Below are 12,838 nucleotides of genomic sequence, written 5' to 3' on the forward strand. Positions count from 1 at the left end.
GTGTAGAGTGAACCATAGCTCATGTGTAGGGTGTGCCACTGCTCATGTGTAGTGGTCAGAGAACAACTTGTAGGAATCAGTTTTCTCCTACCATATGGGTTGTGGTGTTCTAACTCAGGCTATGTCTGTGGAAAACACCTTTACCTGATAAGCCATCTCTCTGGTTCCAAGCATGAGTTTTAAAATGCAAGAGGTAATACATTGGAAATTCTACAGCTTGTTTTAATACTTTTCTCTTAGAAAGTAGTTTTGTTCTAGCAGTCCTTAATAAAGATCAAAAACCAAAACAAAACAAAAACTACTACCACCTCCAAAACAAACAACAAATCCCCCAAGCACTAAAACAAACTAACCAGAAAAACAAAACAAAATGAAAACCCAAAAATCCTTGTTCAAGTCCAAGATATCAGATAGATTTGCTCATTTTCCCCTCTCTCTGTGTATCAGCTTGGCCTCGGCATCATTCGAGGTGCTGGTGGAGAAGGAAAACAATCCCTGCCCTCGTACAATTGGCATTGTAGTGGGAAAAGGTGGACAGTAACCACGTATGATACACAGTAAGTCTGGCTGGCAGGGCAGGATGAATAGAAACAGCCCCATTGAAAAAGAAGCATTTGAGCTGAGACCTGGACGGGATAGAGGAGGTGAGTAGCACCCCATGACTCTCTGAGGGAGGATACCTTGAGATCGGTTGTAAAAAGCCCAATCACCCAGAAGAAGAGGAGGGAGGTTGAAAGGAAAAATACAGGTTCAGGAGCCCCCAAGATCAAGTTCTCAGCACAAAGGAGATTTATTTGCCCCAGAGGGACAGAGGGAATGGAATAAGAGACAAAGACAGGAGATAGTGGCCAAGGGAGAAGGGGAAAGGAGCAAGGGAAAGTGGACAGGGATATTTGTCCCAAGGGGACAAAGGACTGCCTGTGGATAGAGAGGAGATGGATGCAGAGCACAGGAGAGTGACAGTTTATGAAGGTCAAAGGGGAAACGCCATGCTAGGATGAGCTGTTTACTTTTAATTGGGCATGTTAACTATATGAATCAAAGGGACTTCTGATTGCTGGACTTCAATACTTTGGTAGCTGAAACTTAGGAGGAGGAAGTGGCCAAATAAGGGAACAGACCTTGGTGGTAGCTTTAGGGATGTAATCTAAGGGTTTTTAGCAAGGAAGTTAGAACGGGAGAGGAGGGTAAGGCCGCAGGAGCCCCCTTTTCCATGCTCCTGCTGGCCAGAGCCCCCTCAGAAGTGCCCGGCTTAGAGGATGAAAGGAACTGAGTGTGGTGGGGAGTGGTGAGGACAAGGGGTCAGAGGAGATGGTGGGCAAGACCTGTAGGCTCTGTGGGACACCTGGTGACATGGGAGAGGATTCCCTGGGGGGCTTGTTGTTGGTTTGTCACTTAACCGAAGGGCTCTGCGTTCTGTTGAGAATAGACTCCAGGAGGTGAGTGAAGAAGCTGAAACCAGGGAAGAGGTCATGGTAACCACACAGGGAAGTAGTGGTGAAACTGGGCAGGGTCTTGCAGTGGGGGCAGTGACGTGGCTGGATTCTGGGCACATTTCCTATGACAAGAAAGAAGAGACAAGAGGATCTGCTAATGGGCCGGATGCTGGGTGTGGGACAAAGAACAAAGTTGAGGCATCCTAATTAACATGAAGCGATGCAGGGAGGTTATCCCTGAGAGATTTATTAGTCAATATGAGAAACACAAGAGAAGATGGATGACCACCAGTATCACATCTAGAGGACCAGCAAGGGCTCCTTGTCCACCAGGTATATGGCTCCTCTGGTCCTTCTCAGTCCATACCTTGAGCAGCCTCTGGAGGCAGAAGAAAGGAGCTTACAGTTTCCTGCTATGCCAGATTTGATGGTGCCTCCCATGACAAGCATGACATTGCAATGAAAGCCTTGTAAATAGTCTATAAAGTGGAAGCAGGAGAGGCCTGGCAGGGTGACTGAGTGATGTGTGTATGACAGGTGTCCAGCACCACACACAACCACTTTATAAATGTCACTCCCTTTCCACCTCCACTTTTGGATTTTTCAGCTTTCAATATCTTGCCATGTATGATTCTACCTTTTGAGTGGTTATGTATTCCACCTCTCCAACAAGATAATAAACTCTTATGGGTTAGAAGCCACCTCTTCTATTTCTTGGCCTGCTCTAAAGAATTTATCATGGTTCCTTGAATGTGGGAGATGATTAATAAATGCTTCCTCATGCACTGATGGATTCCCTGGCAAGGTTAAACCTGAAGGGCATCTTGGTCCCTGGAGTTGGGCACATAGCAATGAGCTTCAGAGAGAAGAACATCTCAGTGTTTACAGCAGAAGGTCATTGCTTAGTGAGACACACTACTGATGAATGGGGATGCTGGACTGCTCCACTGCCTGGCTGCAGAGTCTGCTTACCAGCTTTGGAAATGGTTGCTCAGCCAGATGGTGAGATCCTGATAACCCCTCCACTATCAAGTTCATTTAACCAAGCATTTTAACAGGCTATCACCATGACACGTGGGCTGCTTGATTGATTGTACAGCTGTTATTGTGTATGTTCAAGAGGAATTAGGAGTTATTAATGGCTGGGGATCAGTAGAAGTTTTATGTTGGAGTGAATGATTTAATTTTCTTCCTAAGGGAACTGGTAAGTGTAAAGATTTCACATAGTTATTATAAAATATAGAAATGAACAAACCTTGCAATTTCTTGGTTTTATGTAAAGGTTTGATTTTTAACTTCTGTTTACTTATTGAAAAGGCAATGCTTGCACTGGTAACTCGAATAGTGCGAAAGAGTAAATCATGGTTATGTTCCGGAGTCTACTGCGATTGCCAGTATCTCAGATGTTTTTCTAGAGATGTTTGCTTTCTTCTCTCTCTCTTTCTCTGTCTATTTTTCTCTGCCTCTGTATCTCTCTCTGTGTGCACATGTATGTATGCATCCATAAGCAGAAAGTTGTTTTAGAATCTAAGCACTGCCTGTCTACCTGCTATATCTATGTGACTCACCTGTAGTACAATTAATAAAAACCCAGAGACAGAAATTGGGGTTCAGCCTGGAAGGTCACAAAATCAAAGCAGCCAGCTATTGGCTCTTACCTGTACCTCATTCTGAAATGGCGACCCTGCCTCCAGGAAATTCAGAATGAGACTGTGCCTGACAGCTGTCTCCTCCGGACTTATATTCCTCTCCAGGGCTGGGATTAAAGGTGTGCACCACTACCATCTGGTTTCTTTGGTAAACTAGTGTGGTTACTTGGATTAAGAGTGCCTGGTCTGTAAGGGTGATCAGTGCATCTGCTTTACTCTCTGAACTGCAGGCAAGCTTTATTTATTTATTAACATATAAATGAAATATCACCCCTTTATGTCTGGTGGGTAACCCAAGCCTAGAAGCTCCAAATCATTGCCTGACAATTATTGGATTGATTGAGTAGATCTATTTTAGTCCCTGACTAATTAGAATTGTTTTATCAGTTTTAAAATGATTGCCTTAACCTCATATGTTTTTATTCTAAATTAACAGAACACATACAATTTGACATGTCTAGGGAGAGTAGAGACCTGAGCTAATGTTAGTGTATTTGTACATTGACTTAAAACCATGGACGCAGAAACTGTTTGAATATTTGCACAGCTTGGAGGAGCTCCTTGGAAAACACGTCACCTGAACATGTGGGTAAGCAGCTAAGAAGATGAACATGCCAGAAGGCACATGCAAGCTAATAGAAGTTGGCGCTCTAAAGAGGTTACCTTCTGTTAAAGTAGTCCCTTTGAACTCATAAGGCACATATTACTGTGCCTGCTACCAATCTATGATTACCAGCATTGTGCCTATGTCCTCTCTCCATCAGAACCACCTTGTGATTTCACATACGTTACCTCACTTAAAGGTATTGCTGGGTAGATATTGTCATTACCTGTGGGTTGCGGACCCTTTGGGGTTGAACAGCCTTTTCACAGGGGTTACCTACAACTATCAGAAATATCAAACATTCACATTGCAATTCTTATTTTAGTTGATTTTTATTGAGCTCTACATTTTGCTCTTCTCCCCTCCCTGACTCTCCCTTCCCCCACTCAGCCCTCTCCTAAGGTCCCCATGCTCCCAATTAACTCAGATCTTGTCTTTTTATACTTCCCATGTAGATTAGATCTATATAAGTCTCTCTTAGTGTCCTCATTGTTGTCTAAGTTCTCCAGGGTTGTGGTTTGTAGCCTGGTTTTCTTTGCTTTGGAAGAGACAGAAATCTTTAATAAATAAATAAAAACCACCTATGAGTGAGGACATATGATAATTGTCTTCCTGTGTTTGGGTTCCCTCACTCAAAATAATGTTTTCTAGCTCCATCCATTTTTCTGAAAAATTCAAGCTGTTATTTGTTTTTGCTGTGTAGTACTCCATTGTGTTAATATACCACATTTTCTTTATCCATTCTTTGGTCGAGGAGCATTTAGGATGCTTCCAGGTTCTGGCTGTGACAAACAAAGCTGCTATGAACATAGCTGAGCACATGTCCTTGTGACATGATTGAGCATCCTTTGGATATATACCCAAATGTGGTATTACTGGGTCTTGAGGAAGGTTATTTCCTAATTTTCTGAGAAACTGCCACACTGTCATCCAAAGGGGCTGTACTAGCTTGCACTCCCACCAGCAATGCAGAAGTGTTCCCTTTTCCCCACAACCTCTCCAGCATAAGTTGTCATCAGTGTTTTTGGATACTGTCTTTTTTTCTTTTTCTTTTTGGTTCCTGTCCTGGAACTAGCTCTTGTAGACCAGGCTGGCCTCAAACTCACAGAGATCCGCCTGCTTCTGCCTCCCAAGTGCTGGGATTAAAGGCGTGCGCCACCACCACCCGTCATCAGTGGTTTTGATCTTGGCCATTCTTACAGGTATAAGATGGAATCTCAGAATTGTTTTGAATTACATTTCTCTGATGATTAAGGATGTTGAACATTTTTTTTAAAAGTGTCTTTCAGCCATTTTAGATTTCGTTGCTGAGAGTTCTCTGTTTAGGTCTGTACTCCATTTTTTATTGGATTATTTGTTCTTTTGAGGACCAGTTTCTTGAGTTCTTTGTATATTTTGGGGATCAGACCTCTGTCTGATGTGAAGATCTTTTCCCATTTTATGGGCTGTCATTTTGTTTTGTTGACCATGTCCTTTGCTTTACAGAAGCTTTTCAGTTTCAGGAGGTCCCATTTATTAATTGTTTTTCTCAGTGTCTGTGCTGCTGTCCTTTTCTTTACAGAAGCTTTTCAGTTTCAGGAGGTCCCATTTATTAATTGTTTCTCTCAGTGTCTGTGCTGCTGGGGTTATATTTAGGAAGTGGTCTCTTGTGCCAACGCGTTCAAGTGTATTTCCCACTTTCTCTTCTGTAAGGTTCAGTGTGGCTGGCTTTATCAGACTGCTATTCTTAACAGTAGCAAAATTACAGTTATGAAGTAGCAATGAGAATAACTTTAGGGTTGGCGGTCACCACAACATGAGGAACTAACTGTGTTAAAGGGGTACAGCATTAGGAAGGACGAGAACCACCATAGATCACGAAAATGAAGCACAAACGCTGCCCTAATGTGTTTACATTCTCAAAGCTAATCAAACGGTGCAGTGGGATTGAGGACCATCGGAACCAGGGGTCATCCTTTTGATGGGTCAGAGTCCACTCCACTTTTGTCAGAAGAGGACTGTCCCTACTATCATTTTTCCTATCTGTTTATTAAATTTAGCTCCAAATAGTCTTTCATTTTATAAACAAATAGAATTCACTTTAAAAATAAATGATATTTTGTTAGCATGTGGCTTTTCCAAGTGTATGTGTCAGATATTACAATTAGTTAAAATAGAGAAGAGAAGGTACCAAAATGACTTGCATTACCAGGAGGAGTGACCAGAAACTGCATTAAAAGGGGTGCTATCCTTTTATATGTAACTGTATGTTTGTTAAAAAAAAATGTGTTTTTAGCCAGATATGGTGGTTCACCTATAATCCCAGCACTTTGGTGACTGAACCAGGAAGATTGCCATACATTTGAGGGCAATTTGGGATGTTCAGGAAGTTTCGGGCCATTGTGGGTTATAGTCAGGCCTTGTCACAAGAAACAAAACACACAAGCAAACTCATCCTTCTATTTACTCATCCCCTATGTTTTATTTCTTTAAATAAAGGGGCATCTGAGAAATTCCCAAATATTTGGGTGTTTTTGCATGCACACATGTATGACATGTGTGTGTACATGTTTGCATGTGGGGTATACCCTTGTGTGCAGTTATGTGGAGACAAGAGGTTCAAAGTGAAAGTTTTCCTTGACCACTTCCCACCTTGTTTGTTAAAGCAGAAACTCTCACTGAACCCCGAACTCACAGATACGGCCAATAAGTTAGCCATCTTGCTCCAGGGATCCCCTGTCTCTGCCACAGAGGCACTAAGACTATAGGCAGGGTACCACGTCTGCCCAGTGTTGATTGGGGTGCTGTGGATCCAAAACATGATCCTTATTTTGCTTTTCAAAGACTCCCCAAGTCCTTCCTTTTAGTGTTATTGGTCAGCAGTACCAAGTGCCTGCATTTCTTTAAATTTCATCACCAGAGATTTACAGCAGACAACCCAAGGCCACATTTACTGTTTTCAGGTTCTCTTTTAATTGTTTCTCCAACCACTCTAGATTCTCATTTTAAAATGCTCAGAGCCCAGCAAAGATACCCCGGGAACTCACTTTCCCTGGGCGCTGTCCCAGTGGCATGGGGAGTACAGTCCCTGCCCCATTGAAGCTGGCTTTGAGCCCACACTTCGTATCTCTCAGAATCTGGAGGACAGTGGCCGAGGAGAAGACCATGCAGCATCAGGCCTAGGCAGCCCAGTTTGGGTGGAGGTTAGTTCAGGGTGATTACTTTGTTTTATTTCTTGATTAAAAACAAAACAAAACAAAACAAAAAACCCTTGTTTTGCAAGAAAGAAGAAGGAGAAGGAGGAAGGAAAGAAAAGAAAGATGTTAAGAGTTTAGCGAGCTCTGGTGGGTCACCAATTCAGTGTCCTCAAGTTCAACAACCAGTTCTGGTCCTATACTTCCTGAATGTGCCACCATAATCTACCCCTACCCATCCCATATCTTATATGTCTTTGTTTTTGTCAAATAAAGTATTGCTGTGTATCCCTGACTGGCTTGGATCTTACTGTGTAGCCTGGGATTTTATCTTGAACTCAGCAATCTTTCTGCTACAGCACTACGGCAGTGGTTCTAAACCTGTGGGTCGTGGTCCATTTGGGGGGGGGGGCTTGAATGATCCTTTCATGGGGCACATATTAGATATCTTGTGTATCATATATTAACATTATGAATCATAACAGTAGCAAAATTACAGTTATGAAGTAGCAATGAAAACCTTTTTATGGTTGGGGGTCACTACAACACGAGGAACTGTATTAAAGGGTTGCCACATTAAGAAAGTTGAGAACCACTGCTCTAAGGGCAGAGGCTACAGGTGTCCCTCACCATGCTTGGACCCCAACCCATTTTGTAGGATGACTAAAAGTATGGAGCTTTAGGCAAAGAGAACTCTGGGGTGCAGAGAGAAACCCATGTGGGGCTCAATCCACAGAATCTTAACACAGAGGTCCTAAAAGAAAGTAGCACCAATGTTTAAAAGAGACACCAAGGTCAGTATAGATTTATTTTGGTCTGGGTACCATTCTTTTTTTTGTTGTTTTTGTTTTTCTAGACAGGGTTTCTCTGTGGCTTTGGAGCCTGTTCTGGAACTAGCTCTGTAGACCAGGCTGGTCTCGAACTCACAGAGATCCACCTATCTCTGCCTCCCGAGTGCTGGGATTAAAGGCGTGCACCACCATCGCCTGGCATTCTTATATTTCAAATATAACAGACCCTGGATAGGGACCCTTTTCATCATATTTCAGCTAACACCAGTCTTACATCTAGGATGTATCCTAGGATGTATCTAGCTATCCTTTGATGACACCAGAGATCTACTTTTGCCTTGGGGAGTATTATAGGGGACATTTATTTTGATTAGCAAAGGGATTGTTGATTATAGGCCCTGAGAGGGGAAGACAAAGGCCTCCTGATGAGACTCTCCGATGTGCCTTTGAGACACACTGAGTTTGTCACTCTAGAGAGGAGCATTTCCTGGGGTCAGGGCAGAATGTAGGGTGGCAACGGTGTGACTTTCCTTGATGCCCTTTGTCTTCAACAGGAAGAAACTGAAAACCTTCAGTAGTCTCCATCTGGCCCCGCTGATGCTGCTTTGATGGAAAGGTGGCTGCAGGTTCCCCAGCCGACTTCTCTGCCAGTGTCAAAGTTAAATAGTGTTTGGGGTGCGCCACCTAGTGGTGATGGCTTCTGGTTTATTACTCACTGGAAGAAAGTAAATCAGTCTCCTTGAAAGTCACAGGAGTGAGGGAGGGAGGGAAGGAGGGAGGGAAGGAGGAGAGGAGAGGAAAGAGAGAGAGAGAGAGAGAGAGAGAGAGAGAGAGAGAGAGAGAGAGAGAGAGAGTGCCATTAGGCCGTCCTTTAACTTTTGTGTAAGCCAGTGTGTAAATCAACCATGCTATGATCTGAGATAGAAAGGGCAGGTGGTTCAACGCCTCCTGAGCTCGGAAGCCCATCGATTCCCCCATGAACTTAGCCTGTGGCCAGGCATCCTTCAGTTCCAGCTACACAGGCTCTGCTCTGAGAGGACAGGCTCCTTCCCAAGGAGTCCCAGCTCTGACTTGAAGCTTGTCCTCTCTCTGACCCCAACCTCCCTCCCCGTCCTCACTCTGTGCACTCACTCCCTGCTGTGCTCGGGGCTCTGCATCCTTTGCCAGATTTATTCAGTCAAGACTCACCAGACCGTACTTTTTACCAAAGCTGTCTTTAAATTTTTATATTTATTTTCTGACCCCAAGAAGGAAAAGAAAGATTCATGTTTCATGCAGAATATGGAAACTAGAGAATCTCCACCCTTCTTCCTTTTATACAGCCAAAAGTGACAGATAATCATGGTTAATATTTTGCCAAAATCCCAGCAGATCTTTTTCCTATAGTTATGAATATGCATAGCTTTAAAAAAGAGCAACTCGGATGTAAAATACTTTCTACTGAATAAAAGATCAGATGCATTTTGTCATGTCAATGAAGAGTCTTCTATCCCATGATTTTAATAAATGAACTCATTGGACAAACCAGTAACTAAGTTGCTATTAACTTCTAAGAAAGTGAGGCTGGCAGGCAATGTTTAATTCATGTTCATGTTCAGTTGATATTTTATTGAGCATGTATTGTGCACTGTACTCCTTTCTGTTCAAGGCAGTCTTCACGTGCACTAGCAACTTGATGAGCACAGGTCCCTGTGAAGTGGGTATTTACAGAACCAAAGTTGAGGGTCTGAGCTGAACAACCTTTCCCAAGGTTGATGGGCTTGTACTGAGGAAAAAGCAATGGGAATTGTATCCTTGAATCTGAAGACCCTCAGCTACTTCCCAAAGTCCTCACCAATGCTGGACTTGAGCAAATATTCTGAATACTCTTCTTCAGTGTCCTCAAGATGGGAACATAGGGAACTGCCTAGCTAGTCCCAAAAGTTTCAGATCTAGAGTGGGAACCATGGAATAAGGTGTGATCTGAGGGAGGGTCTTATTGATTTTCAGTCTCAGCAAGGATTCTTGCTGAATGCTTAATGTATATTACCTAGTTTTATCCGCACATGAACACTAAGAAAACCATACTAACTTAGTCTCACCTTACAGATGGGGAAAATTAAGGTTAGAGACGTAGGTGGTGCCAGGCCACCTTGCTGGCAGATGGGAGGCAGACTTAAGCCCAGCATGTAGGATTCCAGCGCCTTCTAGGACTTCTTCACAGCTGTTAGTGTCCTGCTGGGGACTGTCTAGTGACAGTCACAGGTCCTCGCCCTGGTGAGGGTGCAGTGAGACAGGAGGATGAAAAGAGGTGATGAGAGACACTAACATGACACATTGTCCAGAAAGAAAGGAGCCCCGAACAATGTGCCATGTGCCATAAAAACAGTGCACAGGGAATCAGACCCACAGGTCTGATGTGAAAAGCTCAGAAAGCAGTGCTGAGCTGTTGATTAAATGGAATGAGTTTTGCATTTTTTCTTTCATGTAAGCAAAGGAAAAGCAGAAGTCACTTTGTTAGAAACAAGGGTTATTTTTCTTCTAGTGCCCCAACAGAGAATGAGAATACATTTCCAAATAGAATTAGCTCACAAAGCTGATCTTCTCATGAGCACCAATAAAGCAATGTTTATGGAGATTATCCTACAGGTTTATACTTCCAGAATGAAGCACAGTCTTTTGAACATAATGTCTATTTAAATTGGTCCCATTTTGCTTTCTAAATCTCCAATAAAAGAACAATGCTCCACACTTCCTGAGAGTTATGCATATGAATGCATAAAGACCAGGAGCTTAGGGAAGACTGGAAGGCCGGCCTTAGAAGAGAGCGTTCTCGTACCCTCCTCCCTGTTCTGAAGTCCATGCTCTGATGGGGACAGTCTAGTCATCTCCATGGAAACCAAAGCCTATGCCATCTATGGCCTATGCCACTTCCTTCTCTGGGTCCTTCTTTCCCTCCAGACAGCCTAGAGGGCTGCCACCAAGGTGAGCAAATCTTACTCTAACCATCTTTAGGTTTCTTTAGCGCCTGGGTGATACTTTTCACCACTAGGCATTTCATGAACATGTCCCTAGCCCTGTGTCCTGACATAAATCTTCCACCTTCCCCTTCCCTCATTCTCGTGGCTGCAGCTCTGAACTGCATAGCTTGCTGTCCCTTGGTTTTCTCTTACTGGGTTCTTCTTTCCACCTTTGCATGTGGGTCCAGTCTTTGCTGCTTCAACACGCTGTTCCTCATCCGTATTAATACCTGCATGGAGAAGCCAAGCCAACTTAATTGTCAGCTCACTGCTACTAGTAGCGCAGGTTTCGGTGTCTGTGCTTCAGTTATGAAGAGACTGTGTAAGTGCCTCCTTCTAGGTTCCAGAAGACATGTGACATCGAACTATGAGCTCCAGCTTCTAATCTGTGGACATTCAGATGGTTGCTATACCGAGTTTCATTTTAATGCTTGCTTGCTTACTTGTTTGTTAAGACAGAACCCCCTAAGTAGCCCAGGCTTGCCTTGACTTTACCAACCTCTGCCTGGGCATCTTGAGTGCTAGGATTCCAGGTGTGTCTACCACACCTCTAGGTTATTTCTAGGCAAAACGTGTTGTGTATGAATTGAATTTGAAGAAGTGATTTCTCTTCTTTGTTCTCTTGAGAGATTATTCGGCATGTAAAGACAGCGTGTCCTTTAGATGGTGGTTAATCTGGCCCATAGGGCATTCGAATTAGCTAATGAGTATTTTAAATGAATTTTCCCGTGTTTTATCAAGTAGTGTTCAGCTAATTTGTGGAGACCTGCCCGCAGTGAAGGAAAACAGTTACCCTGCATGAGAACACCCGGAACTGGTTTCCTAGTAGCTGTTAGTGCTCAGTATGTTGGCGTTGAATTGTCTCCACCCTTTCTTCCCTGCACACTCCTGAGTCACTTAGCAAGAGAAGTGGGCCAGGATGGGATTTAATGTTTTTTTTCCCCATCCTTCAAATAATCCCCTTGTAAAACCCTTGCTGTCACTTTAACTTCTCTCTCCTAGCAGGAGGCTCTGGAGTTAAGTGCCCATCTCCTCACAAGACTTGGAGCGTTCAAGAAGAAAAGAGACCTTAGGAGCTACCCCGAAGCCTCTTCAACAAAGAAAGAGCTTCAAGAGTGCCTATGAAGTGGGTGTCTGAGGACAAGAGCCCTCGTCTTTAGGAGGTCTGTTCTCGGGGTGGTTCAAGCTGGATGTTAAGCCCCAGCAGGAGTGAATCTAGAGACTGCCTTCAGCTCAGGGGCCTGGGGCTTCTGTCCGGCACCACCTTTCGTCTTGGTAGCTGCTTTGGGCCTGGAAGTGGAAGAAGCCTTTATGCTGGCATCTGTCTCTAAGTGTCCTGCGGGGGCGTCCTATACATTGTCTTTCTCTCTTTGCCAAGTCCAGATCACTCCTTTAGTGGTTAGTACTGCCAGTGCCCACCTGGAGCCTGTGTAGGTACAGATGACCCACACAAGCCCCGCGGAGCCTCATTCAGTCCTTGAGGTTCTATAGCAGCAAAGAAAGGGGAGTTGAGTCCAAAGTTAAAGGTAGCTGTGTGTTGCGGCATTTCACCTGTAATCTTAGTCCCCCAGAGGTCAAGGCAAGAGAACTGCTTTGAGCTTGAGTCCAGACTGCTGCATAGAGAGAACCTGTCTCAAACAAAAGAAAACAAAGCAAGACCAAACGACACCCAAATTAACTAAACAACTGGATTATAGTAAACCATCTACTTTGGCTACATGGAAAAATAAAGATTTCTCTATTCTTTGTTTATGCTTGTGAACTTGTTATTGCTTTCGGCATAATGCCTAAATGGTTTCCACTCCTTCCAGCTAATGAAGGTTAAGAAAGGAAGCCAGAGGCTAGAGAGATGGCTCCGTTGTGCATGTTTGCTATAAACCATGTTCAACTGAGTTCAGATCCCAGCACCCAGGTAACAAGTTGTGTGTGGTCTCATGTGCCTGTAACCACAGCACTGGGAGAGGGGTGGAAAAGGAAGATCACGGGGGCTTGCTGGGTGTGAAGCTAGCCAGAAAACAAGAGCTCCAGTTTCAGAGAGAGACCTTGCCTCGAAGGAGTATGACAAAGAGCGATGACGGAGGACACCTGACAGCCTCCACAAGCATACGCAGATGCACGCACTCGCACGCGATATGCACACACATACGCACACACACAAGACAGACATACACACAGAGAAAGAGAGA

The sequence above is a fragment of the Microtus ochrogaster genome, chromosome 24 (assembly GCF_000317375.1).
Source record: "Microtus ochrogaster isolate Prairie Vole_2 chromosome 24, MicOch1.0, whole genome shotgun sequence".
NCBI lineage: Eukaryota > Metazoa > Chordata > Mammalia > Rodentia > Cricetidae > Microtus > Microtus ochrogaster.